Genomic DNA, 6,202 nt, shown 5'->3' on the forward strand with positions numbered 1-6,202 from the left:
AGCCATGGTGATAATTTGCTTTACTCTTAAAATTATAAAAATTATTCCAAAGAGAACAAGCCCTATCATAGTCTTAATATCTCCCATACCTACAACAGTACCTAGCACAAGGCTGGCATTCTGCATCCTGAATCCTTGTCCCCAGCCCTTTTTGCTTTCATTGTTTTCTGAGTAGGGTGTTGCATTTATACCCAGCTGACCTGGACAGCAATAAGTCTTTATTTTGTTCATGGATAAAAATACTGAGTTTTGGGAGGTATCTACTAAATCCATAGCTGTAAGGTTGTTGATTAGATATAAATTGTAAAACTTCGTTGAACATAGTAAGCAGGCCAGGAAAAACTAATGCAAAAAAGTTGTTTATTATTACAATTCATAATGTCACATAAATCTACAAACTCCAACTATTGTTTTTTGGGGGGAGGGGAACAAATAACTATAATGGGTTACTGGTTTTTTTTACAAATGCATTAAAGGATCATGCAATGCTGCCTACATTAGACTCATTCCTGGGACACAAGTCTGCACATTCCTTTGCAACAGGTCCTGTGATGGCAGAACCTTTCATTTCCCCTTTATTGTTTACCATGACACCTGCATTAGCTTCAAAATAAAGAACACACCATCTTTTCTCCCGTATGACTTTCATTGTCGAATTACCACTACCTGATATACATTCTTTCTTAGCTCTAGTTTACCTTTCTTAACTGTAGTCATCACCATGCAACTACACTAGCAGTAGGAAGTCTGTTCAGTCATACCTTAATCCATTTATCCCCTTTACAGAGATGATATACAGGTTTTTGGCTCTGGTATTGTCAGCACAGTTGATCACAGCATCTATGGGAAGACCCAGCGAAATCCAAAATTTCACATAGGAAGACCCACCACGTCCTCGCTTCAACCTCTTGGTTGCTGGAAAAGTCCAGAAAGGACCAGACTCCAGCTTTTAAAAAATATAATTTATTTGTTCAATTCCAGATCCTGAAGGAATCATTGTTGATCATTTTTAATTTTTTAAATTGTACTTTATGTGTGTGTTGTACTCAGAATTGAACCCAGAGTCTTTTGTGCTACTAAACATGTACTCTGCCACTAAGCTACAAGTTATATTTTAAATTATCAGAGCCATATTCTACATTTTTTGTCTTGCTATAATTTAAAAGCATTTTATAACCATTTATTAGTTGTACAAGGGAAGATTTATTATGACATTTCCATACATGAATATAATGGAACTTCACATCCCTTGCCCCCTCCATCACCCTCCTTCTGCCGCCCTCACTCCCTAAAAGACTCAAAAGTGTTTTGAACACACATTTCTGTAGGGGAGGCCATCCTCTTTTCCTCTCTTCCTCTTAGATTCCTGGGAGGGGGATTTCCTGGAAATTTGACTGACAAATGACAGATTAACAAGGTAAAACATAAGATTAACAAGATTTACATGATATGAAAAACCTGAATAATCAGGTAAGCCTAAGTGGGGGTTTTTTTTTGTTGTTTTTTTTTTTTGTTTTTTGCTTTTTGCTTTTGTTTTGTTTGTTTGTTATTGTTGGTCGTTGAGCCTGAACTCTAGACCTGAGCGCTGTCCTTCAGCTCTTTATCTCAAGGCTAGTACTTGAGCCACAGGGTCCACTTCTGACTTTTTCTGCTTATATGGTGCTGAGGAATCGAACCCAGGGCCTCATGCATGCAAGGCAAGCACTCTACCACTGAGCCACCTTCCCAACCCAAGCCTAAGTGTTTGTTTTGTTTTGTTTTGTTTTCTTGGTTGTGGGGCTTGAACTAACTCTGGGCTTGGGCGCTGTCCCTGGCTCTTCATCTCAAGGTGAGCACTCTACCACTGGGGCAACAGCACCACTTCCTAGACTAAGTGTTTTTATACATTTAATAATGTAGCTTAAAATGTAGAATGGTGGGGAGATGTCATAGAACAGATTCCTCTCAGCATTGTCATTCCCCTACCCAAGAAAAAGCAATGATGCTCCCTTCTTCTGTGTATACAAAGAATATCACTCATATGCTTTAGGGGAGAAGAAGAAGAAAGGCTTAGAATCCTCCCAACATCTATGTTCCTCAAATTCCTGCATTTTTCTTGCCAAGGTGCCATATTTTAGGGTATGTTCAGAACTCCATCAGCTCCAATATACAGTATGTATATTTTATGCCTAAATTTGTGTACTAATACATTATATACATTTTACATGTGCAAAATAGAAATCTTAATTTCCTCCCCCCCACCAAATTGTGAAGACAAGCACTGTGACATTTGCATGTAATCCCCACTACTTGGAAGGTAGAACCAGGAGGATTACTTCAGCCCAGTCATTTGAGGTCAGCCCAGGTAATATAGCAAGACACTGTCTCAAAACAAGCAAACACCAGACTTTGTGCATATTCTAGTCCCCACTTAGATCTATTTTGTGCCTGTGCCATCCTTGTGGAGACCATGGGCATTGAGGATGCTATCATTGTAGCCACTGATGCACTGTGGCTATCTTAGGCAGAGAGGAGCCCTAAAGTGAGCATAAACAAGTTAATTAACTCCTACTTCTGAAGAACTGAGATCCAAGACAATGTAAGTACATCAGTAATGTTATTTACATAAATTACAATACAATCACTTATCCCCATGTGAACAGGTTATTTTTCTTGCTCTCTGGAGTGGTATAAAGTAAATAGTTGTATGATATATTGAACAAATTAGTATCTGTACTGCCTTTATCTAGTACTCACAAAGTGAAAAAAAAGCTAGTACTTCAATTCAGATCATGTAATTTTTTTGTTGTTTTGTGTTGTATTGAAAAGGTGATATACACCGGGTGCTGGTGGCTCACGCCTGTAATCCTAGCTACTCAGGAGGCTGAGATCTGAGGATCGCGGTTCAAAGCCAGCCCGGGCAGAAGAGACCGTGAGACTCCTGTCTCGAATAAACCACCAGAAAACCGGAAGTGGCGCTGTAGCTCAAGTGGTAGAGTGCTCACCTTGAGCTGAAGAGCTGAGGGACAGCGCCCAGGCCCAGAGTTCAAGCCCCACGACCGACAAAAGAAAAGAAAAGAAAAGGTGATATACAGAGTTAAGTCAGGTATTGAGTACATTTCTTTTTTAACAGTGTCACTCCCTCTTTTTCTCCCAGTTTTTCCCTCCCTTCTTTCTCTCCTCCCCAAGTTGTAAAGTTCATTTCCAACATAGTGTCTACTTAGTATTACTGCTGAATTAGTTCACCCTTTGCATGTAATGCTTAATGAAGCCTCTCTCTGTGCTCAGGGCTTTGTCAGCTCACCTTTTTTTTTTTCTTCTTAAGATTTTTGTGCTCATTACTTATGTAACTGTATCCCCTCTGTACATCACTTTTATAATAAAATTTAATATATAGGTAAAAGATTTTGAACTCACAAGAGGAAGCTTTCAACAGCCATTCTTTCTCATTTACACATTAAAATATTTATTTTTTCTCCATCCAAGATCCACAGATTTTAATCTTAACCATATTTGTAATATCTCTCCCTTTATTTATATATTTTATTATAGCCACAAAAAATTTGTATATTGTATATTGTATAATGTATATTTGTATAATAATATTATTATTGATCATTCAGTTTCATCACTAATTCTAATGCTTTTAAAATTATGTCTTGTAAATTTGTATTTTTGTGACTATTTTAACAGTCCTTCCCACCTGGTTGATTCAAGACTCTGTTGAATCATACTACATATTAATATAAAATTTTTTGTGTTGATCAAAAGATTAGAAACCAGGAGGTAGTTCTACTTGAGAACCAACAGGTTTCTCTACTTTCTCAACTTTTGTCATTTCATCAGGAAAACAGATTTGCTTTCTTTTTTATTTCACTTGGTCATAGCAGTGCATATTGACTTATACTGAGTTGAATGTGTTCAACAAGATTTTCTCATCTCTCAGATCTTTTGCTGCCTGTAATTTCTTTTTCCTTTTGCCAGTACTGAGGTTTAAACTGAGAGTTTCCCCATTGCTCAGTTTGCTTGCTCAGCTGGCACTCTACCACTTGAGCTATACCTCTAGCCTATTTTGGGAGTAGAGTCTCCAAACTGAATTTTTCTGCCTAGATAACATCAAACCATGATCTTCAGGATATCAGTTTCCTGAGTAATTATAGGTATGAGTTATGGGTTCCCAGCTGATGCCTGCATTCTTAACAATTGGAAGTAAGAGTGTACTCTTCAATTGTATAACAATTATTGATCTTCATTCAGCAATGATTATTGAGCTCAAGACTGTCATGCAGCAAAACATTGCACACCCCTACCTAGAAGAATGCTTTCTTCAACAGCTTCTCTTGGAGCAATGAAGACAGCTATAACTTTCTGTTCATGACCCTACAAACCTTTGCCACAACTAGTCTATCTAAAAGTTTTGCCCGTTCAATTCACTCAGTTTTTTCCTTTTCACTCACTAATTGTAATATCTAATTACTCAATGACTTTTTTCCCTTTGAGCTTTGTCAACTTTTTCTTTCAAAAGCATGTTATCATCTTTGGCCACAATGATCCTCAACGTTGCTGCATCATGAGGCTGAACATCTTCAAAACATCCATCCAGTAAGATGCTTTAGAGTAGGAACCAGTGAGTTTATCCCATTTTTCTCTCTTTTAGAATGGGAGTGTTAACTGCAATCTCAGTTCTGTAGTGGGTGTGATTCTGAGAGTGGGAAACTGATTATTTCTTTGGTCATGCATAATAGAATCACAGGGATTTGTTGGAGTCCATTGTGAATCACTCAAAGATCCAGAATTTTGAGCTCCATGCCATAACTGAATGGATTTTAAGAGTTGTTTCCCTTGGAGAGAATATTATTGATTCTATGCTTGGGAAGAAGAGAGACGTGGCCATATGGCCTACCAAAAGAGTTGACTATTGGAGACATTTCTGATGTTCCCTCATATCCACATTTCCTTTACTGCTACATGGAAGTTTCAGCTGGAGAAGGGAATGGCCATATACTCATTGTAGCCAAAAGGCTATGGATGAAAGTGACATATGCCTTTTGGGGGTCAAAACACTTCATAGGAGTGTTTGCCATAGGAAACCTCAATATGTCCCGTGCTACTGTGATCAGTTATAATTTTCCAGATTGGGGCACCTCCATCAGCCTGAAGAGAGAATTAGAGAGAGAGAGAGAGAGAGAGAGAGAGCATGCGTGTGTGTGCCTATTTGGGGGCTTGAACTCAGGATCTGGGCACTGGCTAGTGTTCTACCCCTTGAATCACAGCTCTACTTCTGATTATTTGGTGGTTAATTGGAGATAAGATAAGACTTTCCTGCCTGGGCTGGCATTGAACTTCCATCCTCATATCTCAGCCTCCTGAGAAGTTCAGCTTATGGGTGTTAGCCACCAGTGCCTGGCCAAAACCAAATTCTCTCCGCTGAAGTTACCTCTAAAATCAGTAGTGTGTCAACTGTCACATAGGTAACTGGGGCCATTCAAGACCCTCTTCCACTATCCTAGCTAGGCCAGACCAGACCAGAAGCAGCACCCATCTAACTAAAAAATAACTACACAATGATAAATGTGAATGTGAATCCTGGTCCTCATATAGACCCTTGGCCAACTCTGTGTTTGTGTGTGCGTGTGTGTGTGTGTGTGTGTGTGTGTGTGACATGGGGGGGAGAAAGAGGGGAAGAGAGAGAGAGAGGGAGAGGGAGAGAGAAAGTACGTATGTGTGCTGGTCCTGGTGGAGCTTGAACTCAGTGCCTGGGCACTGTCCCTGAGCTTTTTTGCTCAAGGCTAGTGCTCTACCATTTGACCACACTTCTACTTCTGGTTTTTTTTTAGTAGTTAACTGGAGTTTTAAGAATCTCAAGGCCGGGCGCTGGTGGCTCACGCCTATAATCCTAGCTACTCAGGAGGCTGAGATCTGAGGATCGCGGTTCAAAGCCAGCCCGGGCAGGAGAGACCGTGAGACTCCTATCTCGAATAAACCACCAGAAAACCGGAAGTGGTGCTGTAGCTCAAGTGGTAGAGCGCTCGCCTTGAGCTGAAGAGCTGAGGGACAGCGCCCAGGCCCAGAGTTCAAGCCCCACAACTAACAAAAAAAAAAAAAAAAGAATCTCAAGGTCTTTTCTGCCTGGCCTGACTTTCAACTGTGATCCCCAGATTTCAGCCTCCTGAGTAGCCAGGAGTACAAATGTGAGTCACCAGGGCTCAGCTTTTGCCACCTT

General features: G+C 40.0%; 1 pseudogene; it reads right to left on the minus strand.

Annotated features, from left to right (window-relative positions):
* Positions 1-478: 478 nt before the first annotated feature.
* Positions 479-5,464, minus strand: LOC122107732 (annotated as a pseudogene).
* Between the last annotated feature and the right edge of the window lie 738 nt (positions 5,465-6,202).

The sequence above is a fragment of the Dipodomys spectabilis genome, unplaced genomic scaffold (assembly GCF_019054845.1).
Source record: "Dipodomys spectabilis isolate Male_0828 unplaced genomic scaffold, ASM1905484v1 ptg000053l, whole genome shotgun sequence".
Taxonomy (NCBI): Eukaryota; Metazoa; Chordata; class Mammalia; order Rodentia; family Heteromyidae; genus Dipodomys; species Dipodomys spectabilis.